A 17,875-nucleotide genomic window follows, 5' to 3' on the forward strand; every position below is an offset into this window, starting at 1 on the left:
CGTCTCGCGATGTAGAAGCTGACAGGCGAGTCCTCAGGCACAGGAGATGTCCGGCATATGACGACAGCACTGTACCGATCACAACGTGGTCGAATGGAGACGAAGTGTGAGGGTTTTGCCTTTCTGCCATGGAGGCAGCTCTCTCTATGCGCAGGGCACGGCGACGTGTGCGGCGTAAGTCGCTCCATGTCCGTCTAAGGCCCCGGGTCCGGCGAAGTGACATTGGCACTCGCGGTGGTTTCTTCCAGCGACAGATCCATCCACGTTATAAGGAAGATGAAACAGGTGAACGGGCGGATAATGTCCTGCGCAGTGGTAGGAGTAGGTGTCGATAATAGCGCGCGAAAAGTTGTCTGTGCTTAGCTAGCGAAGCCAGCACTGTCATAGAGGTGGCTGGTCGATGCGGAGCAATGAACCGTCCGCGAGGTGCACGACGTTTGCGTGTTCGGATTCGGATGTAGCTTTAATGACTCAGCGTAGAATACGCGGCGTCTGTAAGCGAAGTAACAGGCGAGAGTGGGCGAGGTGAATGGCTCGGACTGCGACTGCGGTCTTCGTTGTTCTCCCTTACTGGACCCCTCACAATTTTGGTCGCAAGTAGTTTGGGAATGTCCATCGTTGCTCTGATACAATCCACTAGCCCACGGGGTTCCTGGTGGTCGAGCAGGTCGCCCGGAGGCATGGCAGTTGCGTCCACAGACTTGTTGCAGCTGAGGACAGAGCACAGCGTAAGGGGACGGTGCTGCCGTGGATTCACGAAAACGGGAGCCGAAATCTCTTGACGGCAGCTTGCGGGTGCGACGATGACCGCTTCGTCAGGGGCGCACTGTGCCTGCCGTACAGTCTGGCACTGAGGGGGCAGCGTTGCGGTGGAGAGGTCATGGGGTGGTGCCTTCAGCCGGGGAAGAAGTGAGGTCGCCGCCTAGATAATGCGTGGCTCACCGGTGCCTTCCCTTGGAAGGGCAGAAGGAGGCGAGGAGGCGATGGTCGGTGGACGTCCGCGATGTCGTTGGCTGCCAGTCCCATCGATAAAGTTGTGGCTACCTCGCTGGGTGTGGAGACTGCGATTGCCACGCTCATGGCAGGAAACGACGCCGATAATGCAGAAGGTACGATGTGCGGCGGTGAAGCGTGCGGGTACCTTTTCTGCTGCAGGCCGAAAGCAGTCATCCCAGAAGCCGTAGTGCGCGAGCAAGGCAGCGCGAAGGTCCACGTAGGGTGTTTCGCGGGGCGGTGGTATGGCGAGGACGCAGCGGAGCTCGAGGGGAAGCGTCTCCCAGAGGATGGAGTGCTTGTGCGGCTGAATGGTGGCGTAGTTCAGCGAGGAGGTGGCCTCGAGTTTGAAAAGCCAACCTCTGAGGTTGCGTGCGTCGAAAACCGGTATCGGCGGGTCCCCCCCCGTAACCATGTCGGTGTGCCGCTGACCAGGTAGCGTGATTCCAAACGCTTCGCTGCGCCGTGCACTCACGACATGTGTGATGTCAATGCGCGCACTATTGTTTTGACGCCTGCTAAAACGAGCCCTCCCTTCGGGCTCTGTGGCCTTGATGTAGAGTACTGAGTACTGTCTCTGAAGGCTTTGGTTCGAACCCCAGCAGGTCTACTTCTTAGTTTTTAGATGTGAAGCATCTCATAGTCGGGGCTATGTCCCTCCCTTGTCGTTGCCGCGCCGTCTCCACCCCCATTGCGCATGCTCGGCTTGCTGTACGCCCGGTGGTGTCCTACCCTTTAATGGCTCCTGGAGTGACAGCGTTGCCGGTGTCTTCCTGGGCCGGCACGAGACGAGCACGCTTCGCGCGCCCTCGACGTTTCATCGTCGTCGGCACCGGCGCGCGTCAGCGAGTCTCGGCGGGCAGTGATTACAAGCAGCCCACAATCATCCGGGGAAAAGGCATCGACCTCATCTTCAGCAACATTATGGTTCATACACTACAACAGTCCTTGATTTTACATTTTACAGACCATAAGGCGGTCATAATCAAAGCGGAACGCCAACCACAGCTCGACGTCACCTACGTTGAACATGGTGATGATAATGCTTAAATAATGACAAACTCATACCTCGTACAACGTCTCTCTCTCACCCTCTCTCTCTTTAATGCCTCTCCACTCTAGCACCTCCCAGCCCCCTCCAATGAACTTACGCCATCTTTCCGGAGGGGAACCCTGAGTAGTATGCGAAACAGCCACGGGGTGAACGCAATTTCCCATTTTGTCGTTCCGGTAAATGAAAAGTCTGGGATTTACAATGGAAACCAAACGGTAAATATAACGGTAGCTACGTACCTCAACCTAACGAAAACGACGAACTGAAAACTAATAAGCACTTGAATTGACCCCATGGCTGCTTCGCATACTGCTCAGGGTTCCCCTACGGAAAGATGGTGTAATTTTTTTCATTTCCTCTTTTTTTTCTAAATTGAGCTTTTTTCTAAACTCAAATGTACAGCTTCTTTTTGCTAGCAATAGTGATTTGGTATGTTTTAGGTCGCGCTATGTTTGGGGAGCAGCAAATGACGTTTTTACCGTTCTGTATCGCTCAAAACAGACATGTCACGTGGGTGCTCGGTGCAGCAAAGCGTTTGGAAATACGCAGCCGGGTATCAGGCGCAGAACCTCCGGGTCACCACATGTAAGAAATGGAGCCGTGGACTCGGTTATGCGCTGTTGCTGTCCTATATTTTTTCAGGTGCATAAGGCCCGGCCGGAACTTAGACAGCGGCGTAGACATGGGACGGCCCCTGGAGCGCATTCGTGTTCTAACTCTGTGTCGCGTGGAATTGCTGACCTGGACAGGCACCGCTGATGATGATTGTGGGATGACGCAGATGATGATAGTGGGGCCAAATGCAAATGGTGGTGCCGGCACTACAAATTAATGAGCTTGTACATCAACGCCGCTCCTCACGCCAGAACAAACAAAATTTTGTTCCGGAGGCAGCGGCGTTGGCGATCTACATGGGCCGTTCTCTACCCGCCTTACCAGCCCGCCCTGTAGCTAGGCCGCCCTGGCTGTACCATCAAGTGACCGACAACCGGCCTCTCATTCGACTCCACAGTCCGTCGATGGGAACCGCAGCCGAGCAATCCGCGGGCGTGCCATTACTAGCGACTGCGAACCTGCCCCAGGTTGTAGAGGCATTTGTGGATGCTGGGGCCCAAGACGGCGTTTTAACTACAGCGATCGTATGTCCCTCTCATCCAGAAGCAAACCAAAGCTGTGCTTATGAAACACTCCGCACCTGGCCTTCTATGCTGGCGGAGCTTACAGCCATCCGGGACGGACTGCAAGCTCTCCTACCGACACTTCTTGAAGCTCCTGAAAGTTTTACGGCACAAATTTACACGGACTCAACGGCGGCCATACGGGATTTGCGACGTGTAGCCTCCAACTCGTCTGTCTCAAGGGACATTCATGACCTGCTGGACACGTGGCCCTGCCCTCTCCGACTGTCGTGGATACGGCGTAATACTATCACCGCTCATATTGCGGCGGATAGTTTCTGTCACGTTACGTCGGTTCCACGGCCCCTGCCCTTGCTGACAACTGACCCACATGACCAATTTGTCCAACTAAAGGAAGATCTGCGTCGCGCCACACGTGCTCTCATCCCACCGTGTGGAACAGACCTTCCCAGTGAGCTTGCTCGCTGGGAGGAGGTCCTGCTGCGTAGACTACGAGTTGGGGTGGCCCTCTCTCCTGCGGTAATCCGGACGTGGCCACCGCGATACCATGCCCCGTTTTCCACGACCTGCCCCTTCTGTACGGCTCCTGCCGAAGACGCCGACACCAACCACCTGCTATGGACGTGCCCTTCACTGAGTGCAGCGAGATCCCGACACCTTCGCGGCACAGGCCTGCATCCGGAGAGACCCCCCGATCTTCAGCGATGGCTCTGGGGGCCCCACCACCGCTGTCTCCTGGACTTCATCCGGCAAACGGGTGCAAACTTGTACCTGTAGGAACTTATGCCAAAGGGCATACTGTCGCAATAAAAAAAATTATTCATCAGGCATTGTTTGGGTTGAAAGTCAAATTGTGTCACTATGGCTTGTGAGGCGTGAAATTAAAGGTCTCGATGAGGGCCACCACGTAGGGCAAATTAAAAATTCTTTCCTCTTTATAATCATGGGATAGACACGTGTGTTTTAGATTGGGTTAATTGTAAAAGTTATGCCACTAGGGCTTCTGAAGTATAATATTAAATGTCTGCTTGGGGGGAAAGACGTCGGATAAACAGCAATTGCTTCCTGATTATAGTCATGACGTATTCACGTGACTGATGGATTGGGTTAAATGTCAAAATGATGCCACTATTACTTGGGAGCATCAATGTAGAGGTCCCGATGAGGGGAATCACGTCGGATAAATTAAAATCGCTTCCTGGTTATAGCCATGCCATTGTCACGTGAGTCATAAATTGGGCTAATGTCAAATTGATGCCACTAGAGCTTGTGAGGTATCAAATTAAAGTACTTGATCTAGAACGTTCTCATACAAAATATTTTTTGAAAAGGTACGAAGGAATATTTTGAAATAAAATCAGACAAATTACCGGTTTAAGAAACATCAGTAGACATCACAAGCCGAGAGAAGTCAGCGAAAAATCCTTATTAGGATGGAGCGCGCATCGTGGACGAGATTTTTTTAGGTACTACTTTTTTGTCTTTCTTCATTTTAAAAACAAGCTGAGGGGTAAATTTGTGTGCTGTCTTTTTTTAGAAACCACATTTTTTGGTTTCTTACTCAACTTTCTTCTCTGGTGGCGCGCCCCTGCTGTCGAGGCTACTCATTTCGCCGCTGAATGAGCTCCGGAACATCACTTAGTCGCTAAATATCATTCGCCTCAAATGTCCTTGGGTGATGTCGTGTAGCGTTGAATTATTGACTTCTGAGCGAATGTCATTCGCTCTAAATATCCTTTGATCTCCCGTCTGAAAGTGGTATTACACATGCTACGCAGTTTCTATCGTAATCTAATCTTGTTTCTAATAAAATAAAATAGTAATGATCAGGTGAAGCCTTTCTGGGGCAGCCGCTTTTGTACCCAAGGTAATGCGGCTTTCGCAAAACACACTCCGTGCCAATACTTGGCTTGCACAACATTCGCGCCGGCCGGTTACATAATGCCGTTGGCCCGTGAGAGGCGCGATGGTGAGGAGAGCCTTACATGTGCTACTCTCCGTCCATCACGGAAGATATTTCCACGGGGTTATTTCTAAATATGGGTTTATATTTTCTCAGCCACTGCAAATAAAAAGAAGTCGGGATGGGATACATGTACAGTAACGGTCAAATGAACTGAGCCTCAAAGCTAAGCTATCTGATGAGATACAAGATGTCTAGCTAAGGAGCTGCAGAAGAACCATCGTCACAATTTTTATAATAAACATTTCTTTGTCGACGCCCTGAATTCTTACGGTACTGCCATGAAAGTGGGAGGATCAGTATTCACGTTCTGGAAACGCGCATGTGGCAATAATTGATCTATTGCCTTTGCGTAAAAGCAAGTAGGGGGACAATAGCCAGCTCTACATGTTGCGAATTTACGTGCGAATTCGGGGCTGCGGCGTCGCTAGTGCGGCAATATGTCGTTTTGCTACACAAGCTGAAAAAAACCGAAACGGTTGATTTTCGTTGCTGCCGAAGCTCCAAAATACGTCGTTTTGCGGCTCGAGCAGTGCTGCAAATGCGAATCCGAAAGTAAATTCGCACTATGGAGAACTGGCTATAGGCTAATAAAATCTCATCGAGAAACGCTTAGCAGAGTTCCCATTCCTCCTGCGTATTGCTAGAAAAGTGCAGGTATTGGCGTTTCTTTCCACGCCCTCGGGCGTCGCTAGTATTGCCCTTGTGGTAATGGTGGTGTGGCGAAGAAAAACCAATCGAAGACTGACGTCACAGCGATTCCAAAGAGTGTCAACAGGTGGAGAGGCGCAGTTGGAGAAGGCGAAGCGAGTAGCGGCTTAATGAGAATCAAAAGGAGAATGGGCTTAAAATACAAATATTGTTGCACGAAATTGGTGGTCACAGCCTGTCCTATACTTTCCTTATCTTCATAGTGGAATAGTGTAGAAATGGTGGCGCCAGTATTTAGATATTTGTGAATAGTTGTACTAAAATAACACAAACAGGTATCTGAATATTGAGATACATGTGTGTTGATTTGTTAATTACACTAGTAGGGAGCAGAAAAAAGTATGGTGCTGTTACCTTAAAAGAGTAACCTCTGCTAAACGTCTTGAAGGGCGCGCCACAGCGCTGTTGCACCGCGCATTACCTAAGAAAAGGTCCGCGTTGCCACGAGCATTCTTGGTGACTGTCATCCTGGATGGCGCATCGCGTGACTCTGGCGTCACTCGTTCCATCGGCAGCTTGCAACACACTCTCTAGATTAGTGATTCTCAGCCATGACTGCCCCGGGGACCCTTTCCGGTCTTCCGAAAGTGATGGAGGACCCTACGATGGAGCATACGTTGATCGGTGTCATAATATCAAACAATTTGCGCCTGCAGCTGACGTCGCCCACACACTTATCCAATCCCTGCCTTTTCTGCTTGACGTTAATGACTATGCGGGCCATAATGTCAGACAATTTCCTCTTGAATTTAAATTCTTCTATGCACCTATACGCTGCCTTTTCTAGGTCTGTATTTTTGCTTCTCATAGCTAGTGAGTTGTGCAAAAATCAGATGTTCAAATACCTGCAACGGGGAGAAACTAAACGTACATGTAATGCGACGAAGCTACCTTTTTTGAATCGCAAGCCGGCGCTGGCAAAATCGAGAAAAGAATGGCGGGGGGGAAAGTTTCGAGGGAGGCTTTGCGGACCCCTCAAATGCTCTCGCGGACCCCCTGAAGTCCGCGGAGCCCCATTTGAGAATCACTGCTCTAGATCATGAAGTCGTTCATACCAAATTTCACTACAGGAAAGTCTGGCCCTGCAATCAGGTGCTGTCCATGGGGCTGCTGGAAAAGGCGGTATTTTAATTCCCCTGCCTTTAAAATTCCTCTGCTTCGTGATTGACACTGTTTTTTCCCGGATGGTGGCTCGAGTTTCTTTTCCTACTAGCAGCACGACGCTCCCAAAGCGCTACTTTGAAGCAACCACTGCTTATTTTCTTCAGGCGCTGGGTGTTGCTTTTTTTTCGGGCTGTTGCCACTTCGCGGGAAAGACCGCATAGAATGAGCAGCTCTGAAAGTATGGAATGAACGCGGCAAAATTGGATGAAATTGAGCAAACTTTGCCTCCATCCGTAATGGAGGAGTGGAGGGAGGGGACCAGCGTGAAGGGGGGGGGGGGGCGAAAGAAGGGGGGGGGGGTTCAAGGCACGGATGGCAGGAGGCTACTGTCTTTCGATGACATTTGCAGCAAAGGAAGCAGATACGCGGCCGTTTTTGCGTTATGTCAGTTCAAAATTCACATTAGCGGGTTTAAACGCACCGCGGCTGTGAACATGGGCCACGAGGGCCCCGAAGTATAGGGCTCTGGATTACTGTCACTACTGGAGGATCTTTAAAGCACGACGAAATCTCAACATACGAGCGTCTTTTTTTCTCCTCCATATGAAAAGAAGCCATCGCGGCCGGGACCGAACCCGCGTCCTTGGGCTCAGCAGCATACCTGAGCCACTACAGCGGGTGGTATTTCTAGTTACTGCTGTAAGACTGATTGGGAATGTAAAGCTACTTCCGAAGGGCGCTGGTTTATCATGTGTATATTTGTTTCCTACCATAAAAACTTAAAGAACCATAGATACGTTTGCAATCCTGGAACGTTATTGTGTTGGTGCTACGTTGTTCTACATGGCATATTAGCCATGAGTAACAAAGTCCCAATAAATACGCAAAAAATAATTAATTTACTTTATATACAGGTTGGTGCGGCGATAATTGAAACACTTTAAAATTTTTCCCTAACGAACCGTCGCTGTGTTCCCGCTCAAACTTCACACGAAGGTCGCATTTTGCGGTCTATTTTGTTTGACACCAGCAACAAAGAAGACGGTACTTACCTGTTCATTCGGAAGGTGAATAAAAACGATTTTCGCCTACGGGAAAATGGCGGCCGATTTGTACGTGCGAGCCAGCTCAAGTTGATCTTGGAACGGCGGCACCATCTGGGGTATTCAGAGCGAAACATACGTTTGGGATTCACGTTAGAAAGGAGTCACATGGTGTAGCAGACGATCAGAAAATGTGAAAGCCGGTTTTCGGATTGTTAGCTAGCTCATTTTGACCGTTCCTAGGTGCATTTTCCGATCGTCTGCTGCACCATTTGGCTCCTTCCTACCGTGAATCCCAAACAGGCGTTTCGCTCTGCATTCTTCAAATGGCGCCGTCGTTCTAAGATCAACTTGCGCTGGCTCGCACGTCCAAATGGGCCGCCATTTTCCCATAGGCGAAAATCGTTTTTAGTTACTTTCAGAATAAATAGATGAGTACCATCGTTGTTCCCGGCGTCAAACAAAATAGGCGACAAATTGCGACCTTTGTGTGAAGTTCGAGCGCGGAGAGGGCGGCGGTTCACTCAGGAAAATGTTTTGAAGTCTTCCAATTATCGTCGCACCAGCCTGTATAAAGAAATAGTGTTAATTCGAATTGCAAGGAGATGCCACCCCAGTAGAGATGTAACTTTCACTGGCATATTGAAGGGCGTGAAAAAAAAACAGCCGTTTTCACGTTTTCTTGTAAAATATCAAAAATTAAAAAAGGCGATTCCGTATATATAAAAAAATCGACATGCTCTTAAACGGCTGCTGAAGAGCTATACAAAAAGATTCGTTGAGGGCATTACTTTATAGTTTTCTTGACGCTGAATTCGGAAGAGATGTTCATTTCTTGTGACAACGCACCCAAACAGCCTTTTTTTTCGTGAAAGCAAAACGTCGCATTTCATCTCGAAGTGAACGCGTCCGCAACACACACGCGCACACACCTTCGCTCGCTGGCTTGTCTGCATAGCTTGTTTCGGACAGTCAGCGATGTCACGACGATACAGAGCTGCGCGTGGGTGACATGCTAACCACTCGACGTATTTAAAAACACAGGAGAAAAAAACTTGACCCATCGGAAGCAAATTACTGTCCACAGAAGACGGAACCGTGGATGGTTGTTGCGCTACTTGCCGCCATGTTTGAAACTCAAGCGGCCTCACGTACGCACGCTATTTTGCTCAAATATCGTCCGCTCGTCTTCCGCCCGCTAAACGCAGAATCGGCTTAGCGCACGGCACATGCGCAGTGCGAACGACGCAAAAAAATAGCGTTCGCTAACTGCTTGCGTACGGCTGCGTAGGTTATTCTAAAACTCTCTAATATGCCGCGGCGAAAGCTGTAGCTGATCGGACAGACACAGACCAGATCAGACAGATACGGGCGCCTGCGGCCACACATACCTTATCTTCGCTCACTACTGTCTAACGCCACGTTTTCCTTTTTCTTCGAGTAGGAACCAACTCGTAAGCAACAAGTTTTGGTAAACCGTAACTGACGGTCAGTGCACCGGTTCACTACGAAGGAGACGTTTTCCTAGGCACGCTCAAAAATATTTCCACGCTTTTAAAACAACTTATCATTTCCAATAATTCTAACATAATAAAACGAGAGTCTCTGTCTAGTTTCTTCCAAAATAGTAACATTTTTGTTAACTACCAGCCTGACCTGCAGAATGGCAGGCCCAACCTTAAAACAGCTTGTTTTGTTCAAATACACGACCGTTAAACGTTTCAATCCAAGCCAATGATGAAACTAAGGCGAGTGCATGATATAAAGGCAGGCCATGACGACACAGGCAGCCTTGATGTGAGCGGAACTGTCGCTACAGAGTAATCTCTAATGTATATTGTAAAAAACTCTAGGAGCTTTAAGACTTGATCTTGTGATGTCGTTGCAGACGTCATCAAAACACACTATTTGGCGGGAGAATCGAAATTTTTAACTTAAAATATTCATTTCTCAGTGAATAAATCATCATTTGTTCCAGACAAGCGCTGGGAGCACTACTGAACACGGACTCTTTCGAATAAAACAAACTTGTATTCTGTCTGCATGGTACTTTTAAAGGGACACTGAAGTGAATTTGTCAAGCTCCCGTTTTTGCTTGCACTGCGTAGACTGGCTCAAATTAGCACACTTTTCATGGTTTATCCGGTTGACAAATCGGTAATTATTTTACAAAGCGCGAAAGAAGAAAAACTACCATGCGCGGTTTGCGGCGGCCGCACCAACTAAGGCTGTGACGTTGAGAGGAGGGGCGCCGTGATTGGACGATGCCCAAGGTTAGCAATCAAACAAGTTTCGGTTTCGGTTCTGTAAAACATAACCAATGGCGTTGTTGGATGGGCATTCTCAATATCTCAGTAATCATCGTACCGCGCTTCTGCCATGTTGGCGGCTGTAAAATGCACAAGATAAGCCTCCCAGGACGGCTTGTAGTCGTAGCATTCACTAGCCGAGACCTACGCAGTGCATGAACGCCCTCCGCGTACCCGCAGACGCCCAAATGTCATGCGCTTTTCCCCCATATTTGGAGCTTGCCTCCCTCATGCCTGTATCGTAAAAAGCGTGTTCGCACCAGGCGAAGGGTCTGTTCATTCTGGCCTGTGCCCACTGCCTGCAAGCAGTCGGTGCTTATGGCAAAAGCACGCCAACAAGAAGTCGCTAGCGCGCCAGTGCCAGCCTGCGCGTGTTTTGTGAACTAGTTTGTGTAGATATGAACGTTGCGCCCCAAAAAAAGGTGAACTCAATATAGAAAACATCGACGGAAAACATAAAAGTTAACCTACAAAAAAAAAAGCACGTACCAGCGGGGATTCGAACTCGTGACTTGCAAAACATTCGCGGTGAACTACATAACGCCTCAGCCCACTCGGCCACGAAGCCGAATCGGCAGGCCTTCCTAATATAAGGTATATATTGTACAACCGGTTTACACTTTTATTTAGTTTTGGCATTTCAAGCAGCTTAGGTGACTATTTGTTGTACTGCGCTCGTGCCGTAAGCGTCGCCCGAGTTTCCACAGTAGCTCACGTCTAGCAATTGCATTTCGTAGACGGAAAAGCGCTCGCAGATGCGTAGTCGTGCTGCTGACCGCTGTTCTTGTTCGCCCAGCGCAAAAAAGTGCTTCCCGCGCCCTAGTTTTACGCTGTACGGTAAAAATATCAGTTGATTTTATTTATTTAGTACCTATATTAACTTCGCTGACTCTTCTCCCGCCTTCAAGAGGCCTTATATTTTCCTACTGGCGTACCAGTCAGCGAAGCGTCGCATGTGCGCTTGTGCAGCGCCTGTGTGAAGCGACCTTGACTTGGAGCTAGATACAGTGTACAAACAAACCAAGTAAAGAAAGGCACATTCTTTCATTCACAAACGTGTCCTGGCTTCGTTTCAACTAAGCGAACGAATTGCGACCGAGCAATTTTTTTTAACCTCCTTGGTTGCGACGACCCGCCGGCGGACGAAACGCTGGGCCGACTGACTCTGTCTGAAGGCCGGGGAGCCATGCAGTAGCGCAGCCAGCCAATTGCCAGCTCATCCCCTCCTGACGTCACACGAAAACGCCACAGAAAATGGGCGAGCGTAAAGAGAGGAGGACAGCATTTTCGAATTAGTTTTTCTACTAAATAAAATCGCGTAAACGCGCCTAGAGTGGTCGAAACATGGCCTGGGGACTCCGGACTACAATTTGCGCTAGTAATCCCGCAATGTTTACATATCACTTCAGTGTCCCTTTAACAGGCGCAGTACTTTTCTACCGCGGGCCACTTTTTCTGCCACTCAGAAACTCTGTTTAAGCGCGGTTTGTTAAACTGCTTCAAGTGAACGCACGTAATCTTAAACACAGGGGAAAACAAGTGGGGCTAGATCTGTTCCAGTTGGACGCTTTACAACTGCCATAATAAAGAAATTACACCATCTTCCCGCGGGGAACCCTGATGAGGATGCGAAGCATCGTGGCGGTTCCGTGTGGTTCCGTTGTGCCGTCGCTGTGTTGAGTGATCTCGTGTTTACTAGCGCCAGAGGGAATTCCACGTCCGGGTCTACACCGGTGGCAAAGGCACGCAAGTACTGTTGTGTAATGGTGAGTAATCGGTAGTCTCCGTCAGCGTTGGTGAGGTAAAGGTTGTTGACATTGGTGCAGCGGCTGAGAGCAATGTACACGCCCTCCTCTCCGCACCCTTGTCTTCTCCTTCTCCTTCTTCGGCGGTTCCCTTACGGGAAGATGACGATGGTGGTTGAACGCGAAGCTATCTCGTGATGGTTTCTTTGGTTGGCCAATCCCTAGTGGCACCCTGCCGCTATCATTATCAGAACTGCTGCGGACGGGGCGAGAGCAGCGTACACGCCCTCCTCTTCGCAGCTTTGTATTCTTCTCTTTCTTCATCGGTTCGCCTACGGGAAGATGACGACGGTGGTTGAACGCGAAGCTATCTTGTGATGAATTCTTTGGTTGGTAAATCCTTAGGGGCATCCTGCCACAATCAGCATAAGAGGTGCTGCGGACGGGGCTGGTTGAGCTGCAAGGCGCGTGGCGCTACCCGCCACAGCTTTCCCGCAGGAAATTCAACATCCTCCTCTAAAGTTTTCAGTTCGTCGTTTCCGTGGACGTTCAGCTTCTCGTGCCTTCGGTGTATCAGTAGCTTCTTGACGTAGTTTGAACGAGTCAAGGACATAAGGCGCGTTTGTAGCACCTGCTCTAGTCCCGACTTTGTAGCGTAGTGGGAAGAGCGCCGCGTACCTCCCGCGGCGGCCAGAGAGTCGTGGGATGGTAACCCGGCGCCGATATTTTGTTTTTTTTAGTGTAGGGGGAGAGATGCGGACAACGGACGGACGCCGGATATAGGCCCGAGCAAAAGATGCTTTGCATTTAATATACTACGGAATGGTTTGAAATGAACGAAGAAGCCCTCGAGAAAGCATGATGCCACACGGCTTCATGTCGCCTTCCATGCACTTTGAGGCCACAGAACCCAGCAGATATAGGTCGCCGTGCTCAGCAGTTTTCTTCCTCTTTCGTTTCTCAACACAAGCCGAAAAGTGTGCTTTCTGCAAGACTTCACAAAAACGTTTGACAGCTGCTGCTGTAGCTTCCGAAGCTACATTTATAACTCCGTACGGCCAACTTTTTCCGTCGGTTCGCAGTATATACGGGTGGAGGAGGCCGGAGGGGTTACGACACTCGTCGCCCATGTAATGCACAAAACAACGGGTATCGTAAATCGGTTATTTGTCATTTACCGCTGGTCGTCGGCTGGTCGTCGTTGTGTTGATGTTTTTTGCTGCAAACGCATTTGTATATGGGCCTCCACTAGCTTCGGCTATTGGCCCAACATTTTCTTGCCTGTTTATGTACTATTTTAACAAAATAAACTCAAACTCAAACTCAAACATCTGCAGAGATTCCCTCAAGATTGAACTCCCCGAGCTGGATTGGCCACGGGCGCCGGTGGGCAGTGCCGCGTCGGCCGTTGTTGTTCTACAGTATCGATCGGCCGAACAGCCGCTTTCGTGCAGCACACAACTGCGCCAGCAGCAGAGATGATCGCTATCACCGCTGGGAGGCTTCTCTGTGCACGTTCGAGATCAGCTGCTAGTAAAATCCTGCGCGATGGAGTGTCGTTACGATTGGCGTTTGCGGTAATTAGCATGACTGTACCATGGTGCATGGCTTTCCCTTCCGGTTGCGCATTAGGCGTGGCTTTTGGGGAGATTGCCGCAACAATAATCTTGTTTCCAGTTCTAAAGAAAGTTAAAAATTGGGGAGTGCAAAGCACGCCCTGAGCCATATGCATGCAAGATGAAATAAAAGTGTTTGCATGTGCGCAGTCGTTTATTTTGCTGCGCGTTTTCCCTGTTTAATCACGGCCTTTACGCCGACGATATCACTATCTTGGTAAGCAAAGGGTCGGCAGTAATCATGCCGGGCCGCCTCCATCAGGCTGAAGACGTGGTGAATGCCTACGCCAAAGAGTGTGGTCTCACCTGCGCGCCTGAGAAATCGGAGCTTGTCATGGTGCAAAAACGCTACCGAGATACAACCACCGACATCCATATCAAGTTAGATGGAACCAAAATCCATCCCACCCCAACCATCAAAATACTCGGCATGACATATCAGACAGATTGCAAAAACACCCAACTAATAAAAAACTGCACGCATCCACCGCCCAAATTGTCAGGATGCTTCGCCGCATTGCCAGCCAAAATCATGGAATTTAGGAACAGGACACGCTGCGTCTGGCCCAAGCCTTCGTAATTTAGAGAATAACGTACGTCGCTCCCTACGCCATCCTCCTGGGTACAGAACGCCGGAAGATTGACACCATCATACGCAAGGCATACAAACAAGCCCTCGCACTTCCTACCAGAACTTCTCCCGCTCGCCTGATGGCTTTGGGAGTACATAACACCCAAGACGAACTTAAGGAAGAGCAGCTGAATACCCAAAAACCGCAACTAAGTACTACGACCACAGGACGCCGAGTACTCTCGAACGTGGGGTTCATGCCGCCAACGGAAACAGATACTGCGGTAGACATACCCTGGGATATAAGATCCAAGCTAAACGTTCCCCACTGCCAAGAAACATTACCCCCCAGCATCACGAAGGCAGAAGAATGGCCAGGGTGCTGGCCCTCGAAAGGCAACACGGTGACTGGAGTACGACAGTCTTCACCGACGAAGCGGACTACGCGCGTGCAAACACCAAAACAGGGGTCGTCGCCACCTCCACTGCTCTCATTACAAGTGTCACCCTTCGTAAGCCCACCATATTCGAAGCAGAAGAAGTGGCACTTGCACTAGCCATAATGCAGACCCAAGCCACGCCCATCATTGTGGATTCAAAAGCGGCGTGTCGAACGTACACGGCTGGAAGAATTTCTAAGGTAGCCGCACGAATTATAAGGCAGAACCCCCCCAAGAGAAGAGTAAAGATTATCTGGACGCTGGCTCTATCGTCTCTTTGTAGTAATCAAGCGGCGCACGCTTACGCCCGAGAACGTGCTCGCCGGGCACCGCAAGAGGATGATGAGAGGACTCGTCACTCACTCATCACATACAACGACATCACCCAACACTACATGCTCACACGACGCACCTTCCCGCCGCCCGCCGATCAGCTTTTAAAAGAACAAGTCACCCTTCGACGGCTTCAAACTAACACATTTACACACCCCACGCAGCTACACACCTCCACCCTACGTTATACTACTCCGTGTGCAAATACTGCCGCAGCCAAGCTGCGCTATACCATATGGTTTGGGCCTGCCAGTCAAACTCAGACATTGATACAATCCGTAATGCAACTAACAAGCAGTGGGAGAGTGAGCTTACCAGCTCAGACCTGAGTAAGAAGCTTTGGCTGGCTGAAAGGGTGAAGACAGCAGGCCGCACCAACGGAGTCCTGGGCCCGTTTGCCCGAACGCGATAAGTGTGGTATTAAGTTCTCAACTACGACTTTAGCGCTGTGTAGGTAATAAGTCGTTTGCCCGAAACTGATACAAACGCTCAGTTAAGGTAGCGTTTCCGTCGGGTTTTCTGGCAACTGGCTTATTTGCCGTGGCCGACTTCGAATTATTGGCGTCTTAATCGTAAGCGGGAACTTAATCGGGGACTTATGCGTACGGGCAAACGGGCCCTGGACTGAAGACCTCGACAACGATCCCGAACGACTTCACTGTTAAAGGGACACTGAAGTGATTTGTAAACATTGCGGGATTACTAGCGCAAATTGTAGTTCGGAGTCCGTAGGCATTGTTTCGACCACTCTGGCCGCGTTTACGCGAATTTATTTAGTAGAAAAATCAATTCGAAAATGCTGTCCTCCTCTCTTTACGCTCGCCCATTTTCTGTGGCGTTTTCGTGTGACGTCAGCAGGAGATGAGCTGGAAAATGGCTGCGCTACTGCACGGTTCGCCGACCAGCCGACCTACAGATATTAGTCGGCCCAGCGTTTCGTCCGCCGGCCGCCGACGGGTCGTCGCTATTCGCTCGCTCAATTGAAACTAAGCCACAACACCTTTGTGAATGAAAGAATGTGCCTTTCCTTACTTTGTTAGTTTGTACACTGTGTCAAACTCAGAGTCCGGGTCGCTCCACACAAGCGCTGCACAAGTGCACATGCGACGCTTCGCTGACTTTACGCTAGTAGGAAAATCTAAGGCCAATTGAAGGCGGGAGAAGGGTCAGCGAAGTCAATATAGGTACTAAGAAAATAAAATCACCTGAAACTTTTACCGTACAGCGCAAAACTAGGGAGCAGGAAGCACTTTTTGCGCTAGGTAAACAAGCACAGCGGTCAGCAGCACGCCCGCACATCTGCGAACGCTTTTCCGTCAAAGAAATGCAATTGCTAGACGTGAGATATTGTGGAAGTTTGGGGGACACTTACTGCAGGAGTGATATACAACAAATAGTCACATAAAGTACTTAAAATGCTTAAAATAAATAAAAGTGTAAACTGGTCATACATTATAAACCTTATATATCCAACCCGGCCAGCGCCGGCTCATGGCCTAGCGGTCTGAGGCGCTGGGATTTGTTTTGAAAGGCGCAAGTTCGAATCCCCGAGGGTACATGTATTTTTTGTTTTGTAAGTTGATTTTTCCGTATGCGGCCGATGTTTTCTGAACTGAGTTCACCTTTTTTGGGCCGTAACGTTCACTGCTCCGCGAGCGAGATCGCAGAACGCGCGCATACTGACAATGACGCGCTAGCGAGTTCTCGTTGGCGTGCTGTTGCCACAAGCACCGACTGCTTGCGGGCAGTGGGCCCAGGCCTGAATCAGCACACCCTTGGCCTGGTGACAACTAGCTTTTTACGAACAGACATGAGTGAGGCAAGCTCCGAATATGCGGGAAAAGCGCGTGGCATTTGAGAGTCTGCGGTGACGCGGAGGGCGTGCATCCACTGCGTAGGCCTCGTCTAGTGACTTCTACGATTCCAAGCCGCCCTGGGAGGTTTATCATAGACATTTGACAGCCGACAACATGGCAGAAGCGCGGTACGGCGATAATTGAGAAATCGAGAATGCCCATCCAACAACGCCATCAGATGTCAAGCATGTTGTTTTACAGAACCGAAACCGAAACTTTTGATTGCTAACCTTGGGCATCGTCCAATCACGGTGGCCCCCCTTCCTGACGTCACAGCCTTTAGTTGGTGCGGCCGCCGCAAACCGCGCATAGTAGTTTTTCTTCTTTCGCGCTTTGTAAAATAATTACCGATTTGTCAACCGGATAAACGATGAATAGTGTGTTAATTTGAGCCAGTCTACACAGTGCAAGCAAAAACGGGAGCTTGACAAATTCACTTCAGTGTCCCTTTAAAAGATAAACTACCATGCGCGGTTTGCGGCGGCCGCACCAACTAAGGCTGTGACGTTGAGAGGAGCGGCGCCGTGATTGGACGATGCCCAAGGTTAGCAATCACACAAGTTTCGGTTTCGGTTCTGTAAAACATAACCAATGGCTTTGTTGGATGGGCATTCTCAATATCTCAGTAATCATCGTACCGCGCTTCTGCCATGTTGTCGGCTGTAAAATGCACAAGATAAGCCTCCCAGGACGACTTGTAGTCGTAGCATTCACTAGCCGAGACCTACGGAGTGCATGAACGCCCTCCGCGTACCCGCAGACGCCCAAATGTCATGCGCTTTTCCCCCATATTTGGAGCTTGCCTCCCTCATGCCTGTATCGTAAAAAGCGTGTTCGCAACAGGCCAAGGGTCTGTTCATTCTGGCCTGTGCCTACTGCCTGCAAGCAGTCGGTGCTTATGGCAACAGCACGCCAACGAGAACTCGCTAGCGCGCCAGTGCCAGCCTGCGCGCGTTTTGTGAACTAGTTCGTGTAGCCATGAACGTTGCGGCCACAAA

This window comes from Haemaphysalis longicornis, unplaced genomic scaffold, assembly GCF_048455015.1.
Source record: "Haemaphysalis longicornis isolate Haplotype H1 unplaced genomic scaffold, Haemaphysalis longicornis Haplotype H1 scaffold_17, whole genome shotgun sequence".
Taxonomy (NCBI): Eukaryota; Metazoa; Arthropoda; class Arachnida; order Ixodida; family Ixodidae; genus Haemaphysalis; species Haemaphysalis longicornis.